Genomic DNA, 12,785 nt, shown 5'->3' with positions numbered 1-12,785 from the left:
AATATTTTCTTTAAATCATGCAACTTTTGTGGATTGACAGTAATGAAGTCGATATAGCCCCTCCTTAAATGTGTCTCCTAAAGCTTCATTAAGGTGAAATGTTTATTTATATAGAAATATTAGTCTGCCTCAGAAACTGCAAAAGCAATGACAACCCCCTACACAAAAAAAAGTGCAGTGATTCAACTTTTAATAAAGTCAGATTTAGTATTTAGAGGGAGTGTCAAAATATACAGCAGCAAGTAGATAAAAAGTGCTGTTCCAGCAAATAAAAGTTTGTTTTAAGTATTGCTCGAGGTGTAATAAATTCTTGTTTCTACCTTTTATTAGGCCAATTACTGAGTGTGACAGCAAGGGATAGAGAGAAAAGTACAAACAAACCAAAAACCGTGGCAATGTTTTAGAGACAAGGACAATCAAAAGGCAGCAACACTGTGTGGATTCATTTCCTAGCAGATTTTCATCAGACATAATGTAAATATTTTACCATGATAGCCTAGAATGGAAAATAATTAATCAGCACAGGCAAAAATCCTAAGGGCAATAGATTCTACTTGGCTACTTACTCCCCTGTGGTGAATAGACTGTGAATTTGAAAATTACCTTATTTGATAGCCTCTCCACCTCCAAGGGGGAAAATGCCCATTGCTGGCAGATACCTTGTAGGAATATTACATGAGGGAACAGCATATCTTAACAGTTTTTGTTTCTAGAAAAACTCATCTGGAGATTGACAATACAGGTAAACAGGTAGTATTTGTTCAAGCTACCACCTCAGCCCCGCCTACGGAATGTTTGCTAATCACACCAGCAGTCTCTTTTAGTTTACAAAACAAGGATGAGATAAATTAAAGGTTTGGCTGTGTGCCAGCATGGCCTATGTGAAATTGTAGATTTATATTAGACGCATACTCAAGACAACAAACAGAAAATTATATTGCAGAGTCACTGAGGAATATAAATGCAAATATAGGTGACATACAGCTCTGAAGATTACTTATAATTAAATGGATTTCTAATATTAAAATGTGGAATTTAAGTTGTCTTGAAATTTATTAGCCCAGACCGAATGCAGACCATGTAATTATTGGAAAAGATGCACTTTAACTGTCATTATACAGTCAAGGCTTTGTGAAAGTGCTCAGGAAGCATGTTATGCATGTCTGATTATACAGAACTCTGCCAGACAATACTGAAGTATAATGAATATCAGATCTTAATCAGCTCATCTGCATTTCAATTTCATGAAGGTACGATCATCTAAAACTATGTGGAATACACAGCTTTCCATATATTTATATAGCATTTTCTGCATTTCACCACATAGGTCAGCCTGCTTTTAATAAAATGCCAATTTTAGGTACATATCCAATGGAAAGTGAATTTTCTCTTCAATCATCATTTTCATCAAATCTCATTAGTTTTGCCATTGTACACATATACAGGAACTGCAGTACCTGGAGATTTTTGAACGTGAGTTCTGCTATAATATTCAGAGTATATGAATAATTATATAATGCACATGCACACAATGAGATTTCTACACTGCTCTGTATTGCTTTAACTTAGTTTCCATTGAAGTCAATGAGGCATTTAGGGAGGCAGAGTGTATTTCCCACATTGAAAATTGGTCAGAACAACAGACATCTTGCTGAAATTGCCATGGGATCTTTCAGTGACCACAAGTAGTCATTGTGACAGAGATGGCAACTTCCTGCAATATCTGTGAGAGATCTTGCTCTATTAAGAAGTATCATTGTGAGCCAGGAATTCTGTGTAATTCCATGGAGGAGGGAGAACCACTGCTCCTCCAGAAACTAACAACAGTGTGTGGGGGACTTTGGGGTAAAGAATCTGAGTTTACACTCACTCAGGGCCTTCTTTCTGTCTAGTAACTGGACCATACCTTCTGTCCAAAGGATACCCCAATTCTTCCTGGGAAGGATGGGAAGGCCTTTCTCCTACTAAGGCCACATAAGACTGATGGGTGACATCAGATAAGCCAGGGGTCCCCAATGCGGTGCCAATGCTGTCCTTTAAATCGGCTTTAAATATGCTGTGTATTTATACCTGCCTACTGTATTTTCCACTCCATGCATCTGATTAAGTGGGTTTTAGCCCACGAAAGCTTATGCCCAAACAAATTTGTTAGTCTTTAAGGTGCCACAAGGACTTCTAGTTGTTTTTGCTGATACAGACTAACACAGCTACCACTCTGAAAGAAATTAAAAGGTAGAGCACTAAAAGAAAATTCCCTGCAAGCCTCATGGAAACTTTATAAAGACACCATAATAAAGGCTCAACTTAAATGTACATCCCAAATTAAAAAACATAGTACGAGAAGCAAAAAAGAGCCATTATGGCTAAACAACAAAGTAAAGAAGCAGTGAGAGGCAAAAAGGCATCCTTTAAAAAGTGGAAGTTAATTCCTAGTGAGGAAAATAGAAAGGAGCATAAATTCTAGCAAATGAAGCATAAAAATTTAATTAGGATGGCCAAAAAAGAATTTGAAAAACAGCTAGCCAAAGGCTGAAAAAGTAATAGCAAAAAAATTAAGTACATCAGACGCAGGAAGCCTGCTAAACAACCAGTGGGGCCATTGGGCAATTGAGATGCTGAAGGAGCACTGAAGGATGATAAGAAAATAAATGAATTCTTTGCATTGGTCTTCATAGCTGAGGATGTGATCTGGAGATTCCCAAACCTGAGCCATTCTTTTTAGGTGACAAATCTGAGGAATTGTTCCAGATTGAGGTGTCATTAGAGGAGGTTTTGGAACAAACTGATAAACTAAACAGTAATAAGTCACCAGAACCAGATGATATTCACCCAAGAGTTCTGAAGCTTCTGTACCAAATGACTGGAGGATAGCTACTGTAATGCCAATTTTTAAAAAGGGCTCATGGGGTTATCCCAGCAATTACAAGCCTGATTTCGGTACTGGGCAAACTGGTTGAAACTATAGTAAAGAACAAAATTGTCATACGCATAGATGAACACAATTTGTTGGGGAAGAGTCAAACAGTTTTTGTAAAGAGAAATCATGCCTCACAATATACTAGAATTCTTTGAGGGGGTCAAGAAGCATGTGGATATAGTATACTTAGATTTTCAGAAAGCCTTTGACAAGGGATAAAAGGGAAGGTTCTCTCATGGTTTGGTAACTGGTTAAAAGATAGGAAACAAAGAGTAGGAATAAATGGTCAGTTTTCAGAATAGAGAGAGATAAATAGTGGTGTCCGCCAGGGATCTGCACTGGGCCCAGTCCTATTCAACATATTCATAAATGATCTGGAGAAAGGGGTAAACAGTGAGGTGGCAAAATTTGCAGATGATGCAAAACTACTCAAGATAGTTAAGTCCCAGGCAGACTGCAAAGAGCTACGAAAGGATCTCTCAAAACTGGGTGACTGGGCAACAAAATGGTAGATGAAATTCAATATTGATAAATGCAAAGTAATGCACATTGGAAAACCTAATCCCAACTATACATATAAAATGATGAGATCTAAATTGCTGTTATCACTCAAGAAAGAGATCTTGGAGTCATTGTGGATAGTTCTCTGAAAACATCCACTCAATGTGCAGCGGCAGTCAAAAAAGCAAACAGAATGTTGAGAATCATTAAGAAAGGGATAGATAATAAAACAGAAAATATCATATTGCCTCTATATAAATCCATGGTATGCCCACATCTTGAATACTGCGTGCAGATGTGGTCATGCCATCGCAAAAAAGATATATTGGACTTTGAAAAGAGTCAGAAAAGGGCAACAAAAATGAGTAGGGAATAGGTGCCGTATGAGGAGAAATTAATAAGACTTGGACTTTACAGCTTGGAAAAGAGATGACTAAGGGGGATATGATAGAGGTCTATAAAATCATGACTGGTGTGAATAAAGTAAATAAGGAAGTGTTATTTACTCCTTATAACGCAAGAACTAGGGGCCACCAAATGAAATTAATAGGCAGGAGATTTAAAACAAAAAAAAGAATTTTTTTTTCACACAACACAGAGTCAACCTGTGGAACTCCTTGCCAGAGGATGTTGTGAAGGCCAAGACTATAACAGGGTTCAAAAAGAGCTAGATACATTCATGGCAGATAGATCCATCAATGGCTATTAGCCAGGATGGGCAGGGATGGCGTCCCTAGCCTCTGTTTGCCAGAAGCTGGGAATGGGCGACAGGGGATGGATCATTTGATGATTACCTGTTCTATTCATTCCCTCTGGGGCACCTGGCATTGGCCACTGTCAGAAGACAAGATACTGGCTAGATGGACCTTTAGGTCTGCCCAACATGGCAGTTCTTATGTTCCAGTTAGGAGTAGAAATTGATGACTGAGTCTGGTATTTTCTTTTAGGCAATCTTGTTTAATTACAAGGATTGTACAAAGTCCTTCTTCTCCAAATGCAGGAGGACCCAAAATCAGGTGATAGCATCTTTGCTTGCAGTCTCTTTAGCCAGCATCTGATCTCAAAGCGCTCTCTTTATCGTCTCCCAGGGTCATGCTGTGCTTCCAGGCTTCTCCTTGCATTTCTTGAGTCTCCACCCACACAATCCAAAACTCCTGAGTGGGTTCACATACTCCTTTTGTCTGAGGAGATTTGTCCTTAGTTATGCTAAGTAAAGGGTGAATTCACGCCCCGTCAAGCTCAATGAGGTTTTACCTCAACTCATAAGAAGATTGAGATAACGGGTATGTGAAGTTATTAGTTTGGGTGAGTCAAACTGACCTTTTTTTTTCTTTTTACAGCACAGAGATATGTTAGACATTCATATCTTTCTTGATGCACCTTTAGGAAAATAGTAGTTTTGAGCAGGGCCGCCCAGAGGATTCAGGGGTCCTGGGGCAATGTGGGAGAGCTGCGGCGCTTGTACTCACCTGGCAGTGGTCCGGGTCTTCGGCAGCATTTCGGTGGAGGGGGGGCCCTTCAGTTGCTCTGCGTCTTCAGCAGCACTTGATATGTACCCAGTCAATACGGGGATAGTTGAAATCCTCCATTATTATTAAGTTTTTTATTTTAATAGGCTCTCTAATCTCCCGGAGCATTTCACAGTCACTATCACCATCCTGGTTGGGTGTTCGGTAATATATCCCTACTACTATATTCCTATTATTCAAGCATGGAATTACTATCCATAAAGATTCTATGGTACAGTTTGGTTCATTTAAGATTTTTACTTCATTTGATTCTATGCTTTCACATATAGTGCCACTCCGCCACCAGCATGATCTGTTCTGTCTTTTTGATATATTTTGTACCCTGGTATTACTGTGTCCCATTGATTATCCTCATTCCACCAACTTTCTGTGATGCCTCTTGTATTAATATCCTCATTTAATACGAGGCACTCTAGTTCGCCCTTCTTATTATTTAGACTTCTATCGCTGGTATATAAGCACTTTAAAAAAACTTGTCACTTTTTAGCTGTGTGCCATTACATGATGTAATTGAATGGGACTTTTTTCCTTTTGACTGTTTCTCATCAGATCTTACCTGTATTTTATCATCTTCCATCCTCTCTTCCTTATTAGGACATAGGGAATCTCCATTTATAGATCCTCCCCTAAGGGATGTCCAAACCACATACTTCTCTGCACCTGTCTGCTTTTCCCTGGCCCGTAGTTTAAAAACTGCTCTACAACCTTTTTAATTTTAAGTGCCAGCAGTCTGGTTCCATTTTGGTTTAGGTGGAACCCATCCTTCCTGTATAGGCTCCCCCTTTCCCAAAAGTTTCCCCAGTTCCTAATAAATCTAACCACCTCCTTCCTACACCATCGTCTCATCCACGCATTTAAGCCCTGCAGTTCCGCCTTTTTAACTGGCCCTGCACGTGGAACTGGAACATTTCAGAGAATGCTACCATGGAGATCCTGGACTTCAATCTCTTACCTGGCAGCCTAAATTTGGCCCCCAGGACCTCTCGCCTATCCTTCCCTATGTCATTGGTACCTACATGTGCCACAACCACCGGCTCCTCTCCAACACTATGCATAAATCTATCTAGATGTCTCAAGAGAGCTGCAACCTTCGCACCAGGCAGGCAAGTCACCATGCGGTTCTCCTGATCATCACAAACTCAGCTATGTTTCTAATGATTGAATCCCCCATAACTAATACCTGTCTCTTCCTAATAACTGGAGTTCCCTCCCCCAGAGAGGTATCCTCAGTGTGAGAGGATACCACATCATCAGGAGGGTCCCAACTATAGGATCATTTCCCTCTGGCTCCAGTTGGATGTTCTCTTTTCCTGAGGCTTTCATCCTCCTCAACAGCACAGAGGCTGTCAGACTGGTGGTGGGACCATTCTACTGTGTCCTGAAAAGTCTCATCTATGTACCTCTCTGTCTCCCTTAGCCACTCCAGCTCACCCACCCTGGTCTCCAAAGCCCGTACACGGTCTCTGAGAACCAGGAGCTCCTTGCACCAAATGCACACGTATGTGCAGGTAATCATACATGCTGCACTGGGTGCAATAAATTGGGTAGCCCCTACTCTGTTGCTGGACTTCGGTCTGCATTCTCTTTTTACTCCTGCAGCTGGTTCCTTTTTTTGTTTGTAACCCTTCTGCCAGGCAAGATTTAATTACATGAGGTAAACAACAAGCATTAAATTGGGAAAATACCTCAGCTAGAGTTCATAGATCAAACCCCAAATCACCCACAGTCCCAAAGTCCCCACAATCCAAATCTCTGTCCCCCGGTCAGCAGCCCCACAGTGATTTCAACTCTTAGTGATTTCAACTCTTAGTGATTTCAGCTCACAGTAACTGGTCCAAAGTGAGTTCAGCTCAGTAACCTGTAACTAGATTCTTAGTACAGATACCTGTCCCCAGCCTCTCTCAATTCACTGGGTTTTAGTACTATTTAATGTAGGTTGAGTCATTTCTGTCATAAAGCAGTCTCATAGTTCCTCATTCACATAATTAAGGTAACAGCACTTTTTTTCCTTCCTGCCCCAATAACAAAGAAATAACCATCCCATGCTGCCGTGTGTTATGCTAAGTGGAGTGGGTTTACCAATGCAAATGCACATTCCTAAAATTCCTTTGCCCACTCCTCATAATGTACCACCAGATGTCAGGGTAGAGCTCATCCTGACTCTGCTTACATCTTGTTTTATTTTTAGCAGAGGACTTTTTTAGCTTAAGTTTAAGGAATGACTCCCCCTGTAAACTCCCTCACAAAACTCTCGTTAGTTGCTCCTGCTCGCTAGCTCCTCTGGTTGCGTAGAAGCGGCCTTTTTAAAGCCCCGGTCTTCCTGGCTAGCCCCCTGGTTAAGGGTTGATGGGTGCTAAAGGGCTTAGGGATCAAAGCCTCGTTAAGAAGCTCTCAGCCTTGCCTAGCAGGCTGGTAGGCTCAGCACCCACACAGTCAGCACACGGAACCCCAAACAGACCACAGTCCAAACACAAGGTCCAAACTTTGAGCAGCCACTCAAATCAAAAGGGGGTAAGCAATATATATATATTAGTATGGGCAGAGCACATATGAATAGAAAATACTTCATGTAAGTGGGTAAAGCACCACACAAAATCTTCTCAAATGTGTAATCAAAAGGAGCTGTCCTGTCTGGATATAATTTTATATATCTTTCAGCTAACTTGGCAATACCATTCTACTCCTCAGAGACTCATTACTCCTGAAGGCATTCTGCACCAAAAATAAAAAATTCTGTGTCAAAAAAATTAAAAATCCCACATACAATATTTTAAAATTCTGCACGTTTTGTCAATAAATGAATGGTGAGGCTCCAGCATGGCAGTGTGGAGCACAGGCCATTGGCTGTAAAAACGTGGGAGATCACCCTGTAGCTTCCCCCCGCAACACAGACTCAGTGGTGAAGCTGCACCCAATCTTGACACAGCGCAAAGCCTGGGCCTGCCCCAGAAACACCCTGGGGCCCTGCCCCTCTGCAGGTGTGGGGCATGCAGGCTCAACCAGGCAGGATCCAAATGTGGAGGGGCTCAGTGTGAGAATTCTGTGTGACGATCTGGGTGTAGGCAGCTCAGTGGAGAGTTTAGCTGAGGGGGGATCTGGATGCACAGAGGCTTGTTGCAGGTGAACTGAAAAATACTATTTCTTCTGTTTATCATTTTTACAGTGCAAATACTTGTAATAAAAAATATAAAGTGAGCACTGAACACTTTGTATTCTGCGTTGCAATTGAAATCAATATATTTGAAAATGTAGAAAACATCCAAAAGTATTTAAATAAATGGTATTCTATTTTTTTAATCATACAATTTTTTTTATCGCACAATTTTTTAAATCACTTGACAGCCCCATTAGAAATATAAATCAGTTTACCTCTCTCTTTCACAATGCTATGTACTAAAAAGCACAAGAGAATGGAAATTACTTGTGCAAAACATGAGAGAGTACTGCAACATTTTGTAGCAGCGGCATCTTCCTGGATGAAATGGAAGGCACACTGCTTGTGTTATGGTGTGCTAGAGACAAAAACCCAACTTGTGGTAAACCCATCACTTCACTATGTATATAGAACCAAATGTGCATTAGGCTCTTTTAAGACAAATATGACAAGATCACAGATTCAAAAGCTTTACAATCTAAATGAACAATATAGAAGACTGATATGATGCAATAAATAGAAACAAGCGAGGGTTACCATTGTGCCTTGTAGACACCTCTGCATTTGTTTTCCGCTTACCTAATACATGCTTGGAAAGAACTAGGATACAGGCCTCTCAATGAAGAAGTGCATTTGAAGAAAGGACTCAAGAACACGCATTGTGCTCCAAGTCATGGAAGGCCATATGGAAGAAGGCATAGAGTTGGACATGAAGTGAGTGCTTAATTGTGTGTCTTGGGCAGAACACAAGTGCTAGGTGGATTAGATGAACTAAAATATTTACGACATGTTCCAAAATGCTACATCAGCGAATGTTTGCAATATATTGATAAAGTATGTTGTCAGCAGTGGAAACGTGCCATTTGTAATTAAAGTGAGCGGTAACTATGAAATGGAGGCAAGGATTCTGTACTGTAGGTTCTTTTCATACATTTGTTGAATGATCCGTTTAGATTCTACAGTTTCAAATATATTTTTATTTCTCATTAAATATAATTCTCACGCCCCACACAGATCTTTAGGATGTCTAGTAAAGAAATGATTAGGAAACTCATTCTGGATTATACAAGCCTGAACAAGCACATCAGGAAAAATATTTGCAAGTAAAGATGCCTATAAGGGCAATGGGGTGGGTGGAATATTTACAGCCAAATTCAAGTACTCCTGTAGCACCTTACTCAACAAGAAATCCCACTGAAATCAAAGTGCTATTCATTGTGAGTAAAAGTATCAGAATCTGGCCTATCGGTATAATGAATCCTTCATTAACAGAGAAGTGAGCTAGATGAGTGAATATCTTTTTCATCTGTAGATTACCCAATATGGATTAAACAGAGGCATGATATGGAGAAAGGGGATATTGGAATCCCCTTACAGAGATGTTCTACATTGGAAAAAAAATATACTCATATTAAAACCAAAATCTTCCAAACCTGGATGCCCAAAGACAAATGCCTCAGTGCGGATTTAGGTATCTAAATAAAAAGTAGGCAGATTTTCAGAAATGCTCAGCACCCACAATTCCCAGTGGCTTCACAGGGATCTTGTGGATAATCAGCACTTCTGAAAATCAAGTCACTGATTTAGGTGCCTATATATTAGAGTTGGGCAGAAAATTTCTGATAAAAATGTTTGACAGAAAAAGCAGTTTCCACAAATCAAAAATTTCCAAAGAAACTTTGATTTTTCAGATTTTTTTTTATTTCCTGTTGGGAAAATTTAAATGAAATATTCTGCTTTGGGTCAGGTTAACCACATCAGAACATTTGAGTTTGTTTAAATTAATCAAAACTTTTCATTTCAGCTCAGTTTGACATTAATCTGAGTCCACCTGAGCTGCCATGGTGCCTCATGGGAGCTGTTGTTCAGGTAACTCATGCCTCCCATTCTCCACTATGGGCAAAGCTTCCTGACTGGACTACATCTCCCCTGGTACATTGCAGTCTCCCCTCTGGGTGAATTGCAGTAATGCATAATGGGAGTCACATGACCACACCACATTATGGGAAATTAAATCTGGCCAAAGAACTCAGCCTGGAGAATGGGGACACCATGACAGCTCAGAGGACACAGATTAATGTTGAAATAAGCCAAATCAAAAAATTTTTGGACTCTCCATTCCTTGAAAATTTTCAATATTTTGTTTTGTCCAGATTCAAGAAGAAAAAATTTGAATTATCTGAATTTCCTTCATGGGTTCAAAAAAATTTCTACCAGCTGTACTAAATATTAATTTAGGGTACGTCTACACTACGGGATTATTTCGATTTTACATAAACCGGTTTAGTAAAACAGATTGTATAAAATCGAGTGCACACGGCCACACTAAGCACATTAAATCGGTGGTGTGCGTCCACAGTCCGAGGCTAGCATTGATTACTGGAGCATTGCACTGTGGGTAGCTATTCCGTAGCTATCCCATAGTTCCCGCAGTCTCTCCCGCCCCTTGGAATTCTGGGTTGAGATCCCAGTGCCTGATGGGGCAAAAATCATTGTCGCGGGTGGTTCTGGGTAAATATCGTCAGTCATTCCTTCCTCCGGGAAAGCAACGGCAGACAATCATTTCGCGCCCTTTTTCCCTGGATTGCCGTGGCAGACGCCATATCATGGCAACCCTGGAGCCTGTTTTGCCTCTTGTCACTGTCACCGTATGTGTACTAGATGCCGCTGACAGAGGCGATTCAGCAGCGGTACACAGCAGCATTCATTTGCTTTTGCATGATAGCAGAGATGGTTATCAGCCGTTCTGTACCATCTACCATGCCGTTGTAAATTGGCAGTGAGATGACAGTTACCAGTCCTTTTGTGCTGTACCATCTGCTGCTGTCATAGGTGCCCCTGGCTGAGATCGGCCGGGGGTGCAAAAGACAAAAATGGGAATGACTCCCCAAGTCAATCCCTCCTTTATGGTATCTAAAAATAGAATCAGTCCTGCCTAGAATATGGGGCAAGTGTACTAGAGAACCAGTTTATCAGAGCACAGCCGCTCCGTGTCAGATCCCGCAGAAATGATGAGCTGTATGCCATTCACAGGGGGTGCCCCTGCAACATCCCCACCTGTTGATTCCCTCCTCCCCCAGCCTTCCTGGGCTACCATTGCAGTGTCCCCCATTTGTGTGATGAAGTAATAAAAAATGCAGGAATAAGAAACAGTGACTTGTTAGTGAGATAAAATGAGGGGAAGGCAGCCGCCAGCTGCTATGATAGTCCAGACAGGACATTAAGCAGTGTGGGAGAGAGGAGCCCAGCATCCCGCTGCTATGATAGTCCAGGCAGAACAGAATCTTTTCTTTAGACATGACAGGCGGGGGCTGATGGAGCTCAGCCCCCTGTTGCTATGATGAAGATGGTTACCAGCCATTCTGTACCATCTACTGGGAATGATCAGGAGTTTTTTACCCAGGCGCTCCCAGCCGACCTCACCAGAGGCCAGCCAGGAGCACTCACTGGCTGATGATGAGGACGGATACCAGTCCTTTTCTACTGCACCATCTGCCACACGGCTGATGATGACGATGGATATCAGCCATATTGTACCATCAGCCACCCATGAGGAGGGGCGAGGATGCTGCCATTGACTGCTGCAGCATCGCGTCTATCAGCAGCATTCAGTAAACATAGGGTGACATTTAAAAGAGTCAAGAGAGGATTTTTTTCCCTTTTACTTCTGGAGGTGGGTGAGGGGGGTAAATTGATGAGCTATGCCCTGAACCACCGTGGACAATGTGTTTGACACTACAGGCATTGGGAGCTCAGCCAAGAATGCAAATGCTTTTTGGAGACTGCAGGAACTGTGGGATAGCTTGAGTGCTCAGTCCCCCCTCCCTCCCTCCATGAGCGTCCATTTGATTCTTTGGCTTTCCGTTACGTTTGTCACGCAGCAGCGTGCTGAGTCCCTGCTGTGGCCTCTGTCTGTAGATTTTTTAAAAATGCTTTGGAATTTCGTCTTCTGTAATGGAGCTCTGATAGAACAGATTTGCCTGCCCATACAGTGATCACATCCGTACGGTCCATGCTGGAGCTCTTTTTGGATTTTGATTTCGGACTGCATCGCCACCCGTGCTGATCGGAGCTCCACGCTGGGCAAACAGGAAATGATATTCAAAAGTTCGCGGGGCTTTTCCTGTCTACCTGGCCACTGCATCCGAGTTCTGATTGCTGTCCAGAGCGGTCAGTGGTGCACTGTGGGATACCGCCCGGAGGCCAATACCGTCGATTTGCGGCTACACTAACCCTAATCCAATATGGTAATACCGATATTAGCGCTACTCCTCTCGTTGGGGAGGAGTACAGAAACTGGTTTAAAGACCCTTTATATCGATATAAAGGGCCTCGTAGTGTGGACAGGTGTGGCGTTAAATCAGTTTAACGCTCCTAAAACCGGTTTAAATGCGTAGTGTAGAGCAGGCCTCAGGTGCCTTTCTTTAGGCATCCAGGTTGAAAATATTGACTTTAGTGTGCCAAAAGATATATCTGCAACTTGCACTATTTTGGTACACAAATCAGAATAAAGTCCTATTATCATTTATAAAGTCCAACAAAACCCACAATGAGTCTGTCTGTCATACTCTGAGGAGTCTTAACCCAAGAGCCACACAACCCTAGTCATTACAAAAATGCTATATCATTCCTAATTGTAGGTAGGTGTAGGCACAGGATAAAAGTGACCTTAACATACAATAGG

Source organism: Mauremys reevesii, linkage group 8 (assembly GCF_016161935.1).
Source record: "Mauremys reevesii isolate NIE-2019 linkage group 8, ASM1616193v1, whole genome shotgun sequence".
In the NCBI taxonomy this organism is placed as follows: domain Eukaryota; kingdom Metazoa; phylum Chordata; order Testudines; family Geoemydidae; genus Mauremys; species Mauremys reevesii.
Note: the sequence above shows the minus strand (reverse complement) of the source record.